The following is a 12,629-nucleotide window of genomic DNA, read 5'->3' as shown; positions in this document are numbered from 1 at the left end:
CCCATATAAAGTGGAGGGAAGATGGGCATGGATGTTGGCCCAGGGCCAGTCTTCCTCGGCAAAAAGAGGAGGATTGGCAGATGTTAGCTTAGGGCAGATCTTCCTCACACACACACACAAAAAATGTCTGGAATGAATTTGAGTGAATGAATGATGCATATAAAAGTGTTTTGCAAACCACAATGTGTATAAAAATATATAATATAAATTAAAGAAATTTTACTATACAAAATTCCAAATGCAAAAAATGTTGTACAAAGACCAGAGGATGTGCATGACCCAAACACCGAGAAAACAGAAGACACAAAGGTTGAGATGGATTGTTCCATTTGAGGTAACGTGAGCAATGTCTCTCAGCCTCAGACAAGACTGCAAGGACTGTGTGCATATCTCTTTCCCAGACCTGTGCTTCCCAGATATACATCTTGAAAATAAAACTCTGCTCTCACACTGGGAAAAAATATAATTATGCCCCAAAAGTGTGAATATTTTAATTATAAAGTAACTTCAAAGTTCTTTTAAGTAGTAATTATACATTTCTGTTTATTATCAAAAACCAGATTTATCAAAGACAAAAATTAAAAGATGACAAACTGGCAGAAAATAAATAAATAGCAACTTTTCTGAAGATAAATCAATATTCTTATCAAAGCAAGAAATGATTAATGCCCCAATAGAAAAAGGACCAAGTGGATAAACGGATTTATAAAAGAAGAAAAAAAATGTTCCGTGGAATGCACATTTTATTTTATTTTATTTTTTTTTTAATTATTTATTTATTTTATTTTATTTTTTTCCCCCAAAGCACCAGTAGATAGTTGTAGGTCACAGTTGCACAGCCTTCTAGTTGCTGTATGTGGGACGCGGCCTCAGCATGGCCAGAGAAGCGGTGCATCGGTGCACGCCGGGGATCTGAACCCCGGCCGCCGTCAGCGGAGTGTGCGCACTTAACCGCTAAGCCACGGGGCCAACCCCGGAATGCACATTTTAAAAGAAAACATTTTTTTCCTAACAAATTGGGAATCATTTTTAAAATTACTATGCTTAATATTGTTTGAGTATGGAAAAATATACGCTTATATATTGCTAGAAGGAACATAAATTTTTACAGCCTTTCTGGAAAGCATTTTGGCTATATGTATATGTATAAAAAGGCAAAGTAAATACCTCAAAATATCATCAGTAATTTTCTCTAAGTTAATTTTATTTTAATCTTTATACTTTTCAATATTTTCCAAATTTTCTACCAATGAAAATTCGCTATATTTATATTCAGCCATATTAATAACTCCAAATTAGTTATATGCACAACTTTCTGCAAAGGATTGTATCTTGGATTTAACAATAATAAAATCATTTCTGTATAACTTGACCCTGTTATTTACCTACAAATTTTAAATAAACTGCATTGTTTAATGGCAAAATTTAAGTTAGAATTAAGTGACAATCTAGTATTGTATCTGTGCCTAAGTTTCTAAAACAATTGAATAAGTTATCACTTTGTTAGAGATCCAGACATTTGGTGATTTGTTCTTAATCAAATGTATGTTTCAAATAAAGTATTTGCAATTTTGGAGTGCTTAAGCACTGATGAAAATGGAAAAACCCCTCTAATGGATTCTTAACCTCTGCTATGACTAGTGTAATTCTAAATTAGAGAATTTTAAAGTTTAATTGGGTGATGTCCACCATATTAGTCTCCCTTCTCCTCCATCTGATCAAACTTTTAACTTAACTGTTGATAGTTGGAAGAAAGCTGCTTTGATTAAACTCAAGCAGATAGTAAGTAGTTTTTATGTTGGTGTGTTAAAATGAGAGACTGTAATAGAACTTTTATATTTCTTGCACACATCAGGCTACATATAAGGTTAGGAATTCTTTGTTTCTGAATATGTTTTAATTATTTAAATGAGGAGAAAAAGACAAACAAGAGAGTGCCATAAATTTAAAAAAATCTGGGCCGGCCCCGTGGCTTAGCGGTTAAGTGCGAGCCCTCTGCTGCTGGCGGCCCAGGTTTGGATTCCAGGCGCGCACAGACGCACTGCTTCTCCGGCCATGCTGAGGCCACGTCCCACATACAGCAACTAGAAGGCTGTGCAACTATGACATACAACTATCTCCTGGGGCTTTGGGGGGAAAAACTAAATAAATAAAAATTAAAAAAAAAATCTGTGATGTAAAGTCAATGATAGTTATTGGTTATTATAACTATTTGAAGATACTCTCAAAATATTGAAAAATCTTAGTTTTGTTAAGTAATAAAATTTGCTTACAAATCATTGTGACATATGTTATCTTAAGGGCAAGATGCTTGCTTCTTCAAGTGTTTGGGTTAGGACAAGTCGTTGTTCATCAAGCATTCAACAACTGAGTTCCTAGGAAGTCCGTATATCATGCTCTACGCTGGTGATAAAAGATGCCTAAGACAAGTTTCTCATCAAGGAACTTAGAATCTAGTTGAAGAAGACAGGCATGGAGACTGATGAAAGAAATGAGACAATAGAGGCTGATCAAAATCCATGTTAGGGGACAGTTGGGAGCCCAAAGCAGGCAGGGCAGATGAGAGAACAAGCTGATGAAGAGTTCAATGTATATTCGAGGGAAGGAAGGCAGGAGATGAGGTCAGATTTCTTCATATAGGTGGTGTTGAGCTGACATTAAAAGACAAGTAATCTGGTGATCAGGATAGTTGAAACTGTTTGGATAGAGGAAGCATCACGAGAAGGCAGGGATCATAAAGTAACCTGGCTGCCCTTTGGAGAAATGAAATGTAGAGTGATGTAGCTGGAATGTAGATTGCAAATAGAAGAAGAAGAGAGGCTGTCAGCTTTCTATGAAAGGTTAGGGAAAGCTTTCTATGCCAGACCAAAGACATGGCAGGTTATCCTGTAGGTAGTGGTAAGCTATAGAGGATTTTTTTCTTTTTTTTTTAGTGGGGTAAAATCATCGAATTTCCCATTGTAAATGCAGGATCTCTTGTGCATTGAATGAATGTTATGTATTTGATCCCGACTTCCTTGGTATTATCCCACTAAAGGTTTTCAAGCATTTTCTATAGCACAACTCTTTGTTTTTTTTTCAAAAGAAATCTTATGGTGCTTCTATAAGAAAAACAGATAAAATGGAAAGCTAGGGTGCTTAAAAGTTTTAAATCTTGGTTTAGAGAAAACAATTCATTGTTCTAACAACCCCTAACACTTCTAAACTGAACACCACTAATGTGGCCTGTCTCACTTGAACAGAAATGACATGCTGTTCTCAATTGATGGAGGTAAGGGGATGGAGCAGCACAGAAACCTGGAGACCCCTTTCAGGTGGAGTGCTCAGCTTCCTAAAAAAGGTTCTGTTTGCAATTTCTTTCCTTTTTTAAAGTTTGATTAACATGAAACTCGCAATATCTCCTTGTAATTGTGGGGACAAAAGTATCTTGATCAGGGGCTGGCCCAGTGGCCTAGTGGTTAAGTTTGGTGTGCTCCGCTTTGGTGGTCTGGGTTCGGTTCCTGGGCACGGACCTACACCACCCCTCAGTGGCCATGTTGTGGCGGCAACCCACATACAAAATAGAGGAAGATTGGCACAGATATTAGCTCAGGGCAAATCTTCCTCAAGCAAAAAGAGGAAGATTGGCAACAGATGTTAGCTCAGAGTGAATCTTTCTCAGCAAAAAAAAAAAAGTATCTTGATCAGGAAACAGGAAAATATCTTACAATGTTATTACAACTAAAGAGAGAAGTTAACAAATTTGAAACAAACTGCTTTTAATGATTTCATTAAAATTCTAATGAAGATGCATTTAAATTAAAGCATTTTAGTTAATGATTAAAATTTCATGATTGAGGATTGCTTTCCTAAATACTCCTATACTTCAGCGTAGAATATAAGGTCCTTGCTAATGCATTTTTTGGTTTCTTAGTTTCAGTTTTACTGCAATCTGCTTTTATAGTAGGTTATTTTTTTAATTTATCACCACCATTAATTTGCCATTTTTTGAACTTGTTGTTTAGATCATATTTTATATGCTTTATTTCTTGTCTCATAGCAAAGGAACACATATGTGAACGATGTAAATATTTGTTGAGTAGAACAATCTTTAAAAGTACATCATTAACTCAATATGGACTTATCTATTTTAAGTTTTCCATTAAGCTGTCTAAACTAGGCTTTGTAAAACTGATACTCCGTTAAATTATGATAGGAAAACTTACCAATATTCCAAGTTAGCAGTTTTTTTGCCATCTTACAGGCACATGTAAGGTTTATTTTCTAGCCATGGCAAGTATAGTTTCAACATTGTACATGTTCCTTAAGAACATGCTGAAGAAGTAGGACGTGGGAAAGAGTATTTCTGATGTAGTCTCGCTCTCTTTTTTTAAATCGTTTTACTGTGTCTTACAACAGTGAAAAACATTATATTACACTATAGTGGAATAAAAGAAGACTTTTCAAGTGTCACTGCATTATTTTGCATATAAACATATTTGTAGGTGATATCAGGTATACTGATGATGTGCTTCATAGTAATTATTTAAAACTCCAGAATAAGATTTGTTCCCTTTCTAATCAAGGACAAGGTATTTTGGGGAAAAAACACAAAAAGGTAATTAAAGTTAACTATATGGGCACCCGGCTCAAAAGATTAGGATATCCTGAATCTATGTGGTTTTTCTACCCAACCCCCAAGCCTAATGACTTGGATGATCACATTGTATTCTCTTATCCATAGCAGACAGATGGATCAGCCAGGGAATTCTCCACTAGCCCTGCCTCTCTGAAACCACAGTCAGGAAGTGTAATCAGAGTGCTCAGCTGAACCAGAGCAAGAGCTTTCCTAATGGGTAGCTGTGACTTGAGAAATCACATCCATTAAATAAAGTAATTAAATATACATCAGTCCTTTGCCAAGGGAGCCACAGAGATATTGCAATAGAACATCATCACGTGACCCATCTCTCCTGCTTTGGAAAAGAAACATATTTTTACCTTTGACATGTAGCATCTTTAAATTACTCAGCTCATTTGCAGGAATACATAATTTGTGACAAGATTTATGCAGTTCATGATTTTCTGTGAACCGTATAGTAATTATGTGGTCGCTAAAACATTATAAAGGAAATATTTCTGACTTGCTCATCCCCCCCACACTGCTTTTGTTTTATATTATTGTTCTTTATGTTTTAAGCATTTCATATTTCAAATTATTTTTAAAAATTCTTCCAATAGAAGCCTTTGTGTCCCCAAATTAGATTTTTCCACTTAAGTATACATAACTTAAATATCTAATTAGAAAGAATTTGTTTGTGTTTGTGTTCATGAAAATTTCTCTTAGCTTTCCAAATAACTTTTTTTGTTACAATAATACTTAAAATTTAGTCATGAAGAAATGTCACCATCAAATAGCATTAACCTTGACTATATTTATAGTTGTAGAAATTCCTGTTTCTTGCTCTTAGTTACAACCATCTTTTGATTAATAATATGCTACCCATCATATATTAATATATTTGCTGCAAACCCACTTGAGGTAATGCATGCACTTAGAATGTTCTTTTTAAGCTATGAATAACCTTTCACTTTTTCCCTGGTGACCATCAGCAGGCAACTGTAAGATAACTGACAGAGAATGTGTTTACAATCATGGAATCACAGAAGAATAAAGTTGACAGTGCCCTCAAAAATTATATTCTACCTCCTCCTTTTACAGACGAGTCCCTGAGAGCTCAATTAAATGTGTCTAGGATAATAGGAAGCACAGTTAAAGAAATAATCAAAAGTAATTGTCATTTAAAAATTTTCATTTGGGAATTCCTGAGCACAACTCTATACACACTAATTTTCTCCCCCAAATTGAAATTTCTCCCCGTAATCTTAACTCTCTAACCCTTCAAAGTCAGCAGAGATGAAGGGAGGACGCTCTGATTTTACTGGGTTTTCTGGGCTGAGGCACATGTAGAGATGCCTAGTTTATGAGACCAAGTGATGGGGATATTACATATGAAGAGAAAGGTGTCACAGACAAAGCCCAGACAAGAATGAATACAAGTGCCTGGAGGGGCATCCTCACTTGCCTATTTGATAATCTCTGTGGTTATATAAAATACTCAAATTTCCTGTAAATTATACATGTGGGAAAAATAGAATCATACAATTTTCATGCTGAAAGGAACCTTATAGAGTTGTCCTGGTTGAAACTGCCCATTTTAGCAATGTTCTTAGTGCCCGGAGATGGTTTAGCTATAGCACAGCAAGTTACAGTCAAGTCTATGAACCAATAGTAGAAAGCCTGTCAACTGAAAATATAGCAGACCAAGTATCTTCATTTGGAACATTTTTATATACGTGGTTTCTCTAGGCTCCTATAGCACCCTACCACCAGTATCTACTTAGAGTATTTAGTAAAATTGTGCCCTAACTTAAAATGTAGTGGAGATATTCTAATTTGCAAATTGACAATATTTTAATTTTCTCCGACCTTTGAGAATGTTTAATTTAATATTCCTAAATTGTAAGATGAGGAGAAAGTACTCAGTAGATGAGTAAAACATCTGGTCCAATGCAGACATTGAAATAAATAAAATGAATTGTATGGAAAATAATAATAAATACAGGAGAGAAGTGGAGCTATTACATAACTTTGTGATATTTCTTTTTTTTTTTTCATTGGCGCTTTAAGTTTTGAGCTTTTTCTCACCTTTTCTGTTCCCTTCTTTCTGGAGTAAGGAATAGAGGAAACAATGTATAAACCACTGAATCAATGTTTATTGATGACCTACTAGGGCACCCTATTGGGCTAAAGACTGGGAGTAGAAAGATGAATAAGATGTCAAATCATCATGAGAGTGACTACTGTGGAGATTTAAGGAAAGTGGTCCTGGGTGAAATAACCCTTGGACTGGCTCTTGAAGGAGCCAGAGTCCTGGATAGGTGGGTGGGGGTGAATTGCAGGGAATGAGGCTGGGACCATTTCAGAATTGCTCTTGTGGGTTAATCTCATAAACCTGGGGGAGCCCTTGATGATTTGTAAATAGAGAAGTGATGTCATCAGTTTTATTTACCACTCTGGTAGCAATATGTGGCCTATAGATAAGAGGAAAAGAGACTGGAAACCTAGAGACTGGAAAATAGTTGTTTTTTTGTATATTTACAATAGAAAGCCTTTCCATTTTTTAGGAAACAATCGATATGATAATCAACAAACAATTGCACATGTGCAAAGGTGGTATAGTCGATAATTTTCATTGGCTTATGAATTGATTGCTGGCTGGCATCCTCTCTAAGAATCACAGGTTGTCAGCTGGGAAGTGTGCAGTCTTTCCCATGCATTCTCCCTGAATGTGCATGTGATTTGAGTACCCCAAATGCTTAGTCATTCTAGAACATGCTCATGAAAAGTTGCCAATTCCTTATGTAGGTCCTGGGTTTATCCGAAATTCTGGGCACCATGTATTTTATATGGCAACCCTATCCTATGTTTTTCTTAAATATTTATCCTTGTCTGTCTCATGACCCCATTATATAAGCACTAGATCAGAAAGTATTAGACCCCTTAAATTCTGAGACATTAATTTCAAATGCATGTGAAGGATGGGGTTAGGGAAGGATAGTCTGCCAGTCAATTCCAGGTACTTCAGAGACTGATTCCTGGATTTATTCTCAGTGTTGTCATTTATTGATTACTTCACATAAAGCTTTAATGTGTTTATTACTCAGGAAGAATGATGGAATAGTACTAACAGTGCCGCAGGTGTGTTTTGAGCATTAATTAGTTAATTATGAAACACTTAGTTGAGAGGCATTCTAAGTAGCACAGAACTCAAGGCTTTTCACCTCAATTGGTGTCCACTTAAATAGCACTTTACTAAGCCAGGAAAAACAAACATGACTTGTACGGGAGGTACATCACCCAGTAGGAATGCTGATCTCCCAGTGTGGCCGTTTGCATGAAAATATATCCCCTGGGCATCAAAGGCTTTCTAAGAGCAATGATTCATGAACCTCCTGGACTTAGGACAATGTTGTGAAATTATTTTCATCTGTATTCTTAAATAGTTCTTGCCATGATTAAAATATTTTATGTTTTGATCCAGGAGTTATAGGTGTAAGTGGAAACAACAGAATACTCCAAAAATATAAGATCCTGGAGGAGAATAAGAAGGAGGAGAGAGGGGCCGATGCTGTGGCTTAGCAGTTAAGGGCACGCGCTCAGCTACTGGTGGCCCAGGTTCGGATCCCGGGCTCGCACTTACACACCGCTTGTCCAGCCATGCTGAGGCGGCGTCCCACATACAGCAACTAGAAGGATGTGCAACTATAACATACAACTATCTACTGGGGCTTTGGGGAAAAAAATGGAGGAGGATTGGCAATAGATGTTAGCTCAGAGCCGGTGTTCATCAGCAAAAAGAGGAGGATTGGCATGGATGTTAGCTTGGGGCTGATCTTCCTCACACACCCAAAAAACAAAATTAAGAAGGGGGAGAGAACAATGGGCTAGGGAGATGGAAAGAGAGAGAGTGGTGGACCAGTGCCTAAAGACTTTAGACAAACTCGCAATACTACTACTTCTTGTTTGTGTTCTCTAAATACCATTCTTATTAATTCAGGGTCACCATAATACATAAAAACATTTTAAAAAGTAGATCAGGCAGATATCAGCAAAATGATACGGAGAAATGTGGCAGACATGTGAATGACTTAGTCCCAATTTCATTCTCCATTCTATTTTGCACATGAAATATCCAGCTCTTCAAGCAAACCGAGTTCCGGCCAGTCTGAGGCTCAAATGATTTGAATGATGGTCTCAAAACTATTTTGCAAATGTTCGTTTTCTGCGTTTTTGTTGTCTCTCTGAATTTTTCCTCTCCTCACTTTTCCACCTACAATTAGAAATTATACACTTTATTACGTACTTTTAGATATTATATACCCTTTACACTGAGTGCGATTCCCACCTGAACCCATGCTTTAGAGAGAACAATGAGAGGTTTCTCTGCACCTGCTCTATGTTTAGTAAGTTTCCAATTCCTTTTGGTGTCAAACAATAGCAGGTATACTCTGCAGTCCCTTGGGTCACTAATGTACTCAGTTTTGTTGTCAAGGCAGCAGCTGAACTATATCTTTCATGAACAGGTGATAAATTTTTTTCTGGCTTGAGCACAGCACCTCCCATTCATTAGAAGAAATGCCCCTACAGGCCCATCTCTATGTCGTCAACATGGCTCAAATATTATATGCCTTAAAATGTCTAATGTGTTTTCTGTTGTACAGTGCTGAGTTGTTTTAAAACATTAAGAATCTTAGTAAATCCTCATACTTTGTCGAGATGAATAAAAGGTGTTCAGCTTTCCTAAGACAAGACTGAAATGATCTACAAGAAATGCCAAGTCATGGTAGATTCATTTGGGAAAAAAAGAGAAAAGGTTTATGCAAAAAGGAGAAAAGGTTTATGCAAAAAGTTCATGGTCTTTAGTATTAAATTTTGGAATTAAGATTAGACCTAAATAATGAGAAGGTTTTCTGATGATCTATTCCATTTTTATATCCTCTGACCAAGCCCAGGGCCTTTTTGAGAAATTGACTAAGGCAGGAAAGAGGGGGCAAATGTTAGGGCATCACTGATCCTTCTTTCCTTGTTTGTTTACAAGTGGCAAGACAGATTACCTCCCACAGCAGCACAGGTTAATCAAGAGACTCAGAGGAGCAAGAGGATGAGACATTCCTTATTGATGTTTCAGTACAGAATTCTCCATCTTGGTGGTTTCAAGGCAGATGACAAAAGCTTCTCAGCCCATAAATCCCAATAAGCAGACCTATCGACATAGAACTTGATGACATGTTCCATGGTGGCCGTTTTAAGTGCAGAATACTCTCAAGATTCAAGGAAGATGCTAGGTCTAGTTGTTTTTCAGTAAAAATATTGGAAAGTATAATTTATAATGCCTGTGTTTAAAAAGTCTTTTTTTTCCTAACATTATTATTTCTATAATTAGAAGATGTTCTTTTGAGGTGAGAATAAAAAGATACATGGGCCTGCCCAGTGGCATAGTGGTTAAGTTTGCACTCTCCGCTTCGGGGCCTGGGGTTCACAGGTTCAGATCCTGGGCGTGGACAAATGCACCGCTTGTCAAGCCATGCTGTGGCAGGCGTCCCATATAAAGTAGAGGAAGATGGGCACAGATGTTAGCACAGGACCAATCTTCCTCAGCAAAAATAGGAGGATTGGCAATAGATGTTAGCTCAGGGCTAATCTTCCTCACAAAAAAAAAAGATACAGGCTAGGTGCCATTAGTTTTATTTGGGGGGGTGGTGGTAGTAGTAGAAAACACAAAGATAGCATCCTCTTGCCTCATCAGGCAACATAGAACTCTGGGAGCTCAGAAAGAAGGAAAGCAACAAATACCTTCACCTTCAACAAGACTTTCTGGCAAATATACCTGTTTTTTTAATTATTATTTTTCCTCTATTGATTTAAAATACCTATTTCTAGTGTGTTTCCTTGTAACTTACATCTTTACGTTGGTCAATAATCCCGTTTTCCCTAGTTTTTTCTCCCCCCACCTTTTCAAGAGCCTTCTGAGCTCAACATGGTGAAAGCTTTCAAAACAGGTAGAATGGATTTAAAGCCTGCCTCTACCCCTTTTCTAGCAGTATCAAATGAACATCTCTAAGTCTCCATGAATTGAAATGAGGATAAAAACACGTCCTTAGTGTTGCTAAAAGAGTACATCTCTAACACAGTACCTTACAGAGCAGCTGCTTTATAAATGTGATTGCTTCTATAACAACCAAACTTCACCTACTCTCAGAAATCATATTCTCTCCCGATGGCCTTTACAGCTTTGTAAAAGCTCCCTTCTCACTAGCCAATTTTCCAAGCTATGCACACCACGACTCAGTACCAATGTTGTCATGAAATGCCCCAAAGGTAGCCTAAGAGTAGAGATTCTATTCCAGAACTTTGGGTACCATTAAATCAAGATATGTATTATAAAGCAGTGATTTGCTTGCTATTTTCCGATATGGATGAGAGCTCACGTCTCTATTTAGGCCACTGGATACCTGTCTTACATGGCGGCTGTGATATTTTAATTCCGGAATAATTGGGGGTGTGTTTGCAATACAATCAGCTCAAATCTAATTTGTCAATTTTATGAGGTCTGAAACAAGGTCTAAGCTCCCTTTCGGTGCCTTCAGAAAAAGCTGCTTGCCGAGATAACAAAGGACATGACTCAACTGCTCTCTGACTTGCATTCCTGCTTCATATCAGAGGCAGAGAGTTTTGTTTAGTGACCTTCTCCTCCCACATATTTTAGATTTTCTCATCTAAAGGCACATCTGTGATATCAGTGACATCAGTGGTGGAAATTTTCATCTGCAGGTTTGTGTGCTTGATTATTTCTTCCTGTTTGCACGAAGGATTTTAGGTGACTTTCCAGAAAACACACCTGAAAGAGATCACTAAAAGGAATGTCAAAATAAATCAGATGTTATTAGCAGTGGAGGAAAATAATTGCAGCAGCAGGAAATTTTGTTTTGTCTTTTACACAAGATCTAACACATACCGACGAATTGCTAGAATGATGATTATTTATACAGCTCAGATACATCTTCAAATTCTTTCTCTAGTTTCTTTGGAGCAAGCCCGGTATTCATTCTCATGACAGATGACTGGGAGGATCCCTTTCTAAGCCAAGGTAAAAAATTACAAATCTTTAGTTTCATAAGATGCCTGCTCACCAAAAGGCTCTACTTTGTGGTTTCTCATGTTTCACATGTGTGTTAACTTCTAAGTGATGGTTAATGGTATCTTTCTCAGCAGTGCAATGTTGTCAGGTTCAAATGAAATCATAGATACTAAAAAGCTTTATAAAGTTCAAAATATATCAAAATATGGTTTTAATGATGCTTCATTTATTCTAAGTAATGTGATGTGGTTAATAATTTTTCAGTTAAGTATTTGTGCCAGTTTAGTTTGTTTGATTGGAATATGATGTCGTCTGAAGCTAATGCAATGGATTGGATCTCTGTAGGAACACTTAGCATTTCTCCATGGAAAGACATATTATACTCTCAGACAATGCTCCTCGACCCTAGCCAGTTATCTCACACAAGCATAGAACTGACCCTTAGCATTTTGAGATTTGATATTTTTTAAGTGGTTCTTGTGTTCAGCACCTCTCTCAGCACTTTATGTTATAAAGTATCTATAGAAGGTAGATGGCTTTATATGCATTGTCTATTGTAATGCACACGATAACATAATGAGGATCGCTATTGTCATCTCCACTTCTTAGATGAGGAAACTGAGGCTTAGAGAAGTAAAGACACTTTTTTCCTTTTCCAGAAAAGGTATCTGGCAAGTATTTCACAACAATTGGGACTTCATGTGTGAGACACAGCATTCTCAGTTCTATAAAATATCGACATATGTAATGTCTCCTAAAAGCTTGGGGTTTCCATATGTAACGACTTCTTGTTTTCTTGTCAAAATAAAATATCACTTAAATTCTAAATAGGTTATCCCAAATACTTAATTTTCTCCTGTAAAACTAGCAAAGGATATGACAAAAAATTTTGTGTGCTGTTTTTTTCATCACACCGAGAAAAATCAGTCTTATAATTATTTCATATGA

The 12,629-nt window shown here is 36.8% G+C and overlaps 1 protein-coding gene across 3 annotated transcripts in view; it reads left to right on the top strand.

Moving 5' to 3' along the window:
- SCN9A (sodium voltage-gated channel alpha subunit 9) overlaps nucleotides 1–12,629 on the top strand; it is a 164,904-nt gene that overhangs the window by 18,446 nt on the left and 133,829 nt on the right. Inside the window, exon 2 of one of the 3 annotated variants that reach the window (XM_087435336.1) lies at nucleotides 11,623–11,690. The exons of the other annotated variants lie outside the window; for them this stretch is intronic. The gene's annotated coding sequence lies outside the window, so the exon portion shown is untranslated. The remainder of the gene's footprint in view (nucleotides 1–11,622; nucleotides 11,691–12,629) is intronic. 3 annotated transcript variants of the gene reach the window in all.

Source organism: Ceratotherium simum, chromosome 9 (genome assembly GCF_057802395.1).
Source record: "Ceratotherium simum simum isolate JZ-2026a chromosome 9, ASM5780239v1, whole genome shotgun sequence".
In the NCBI taxonomy this organism is placed as follows: domain Eukaryota; kingdom Metazoa; phylum Chordata; class Mammalia; order Perissodactyla; family Rhinocerotidae; genus Ceratotherium; species Ceratotherium simum.
This window is presented reverse-complemented; position numbering and strand designations above follow the sequence as displayed.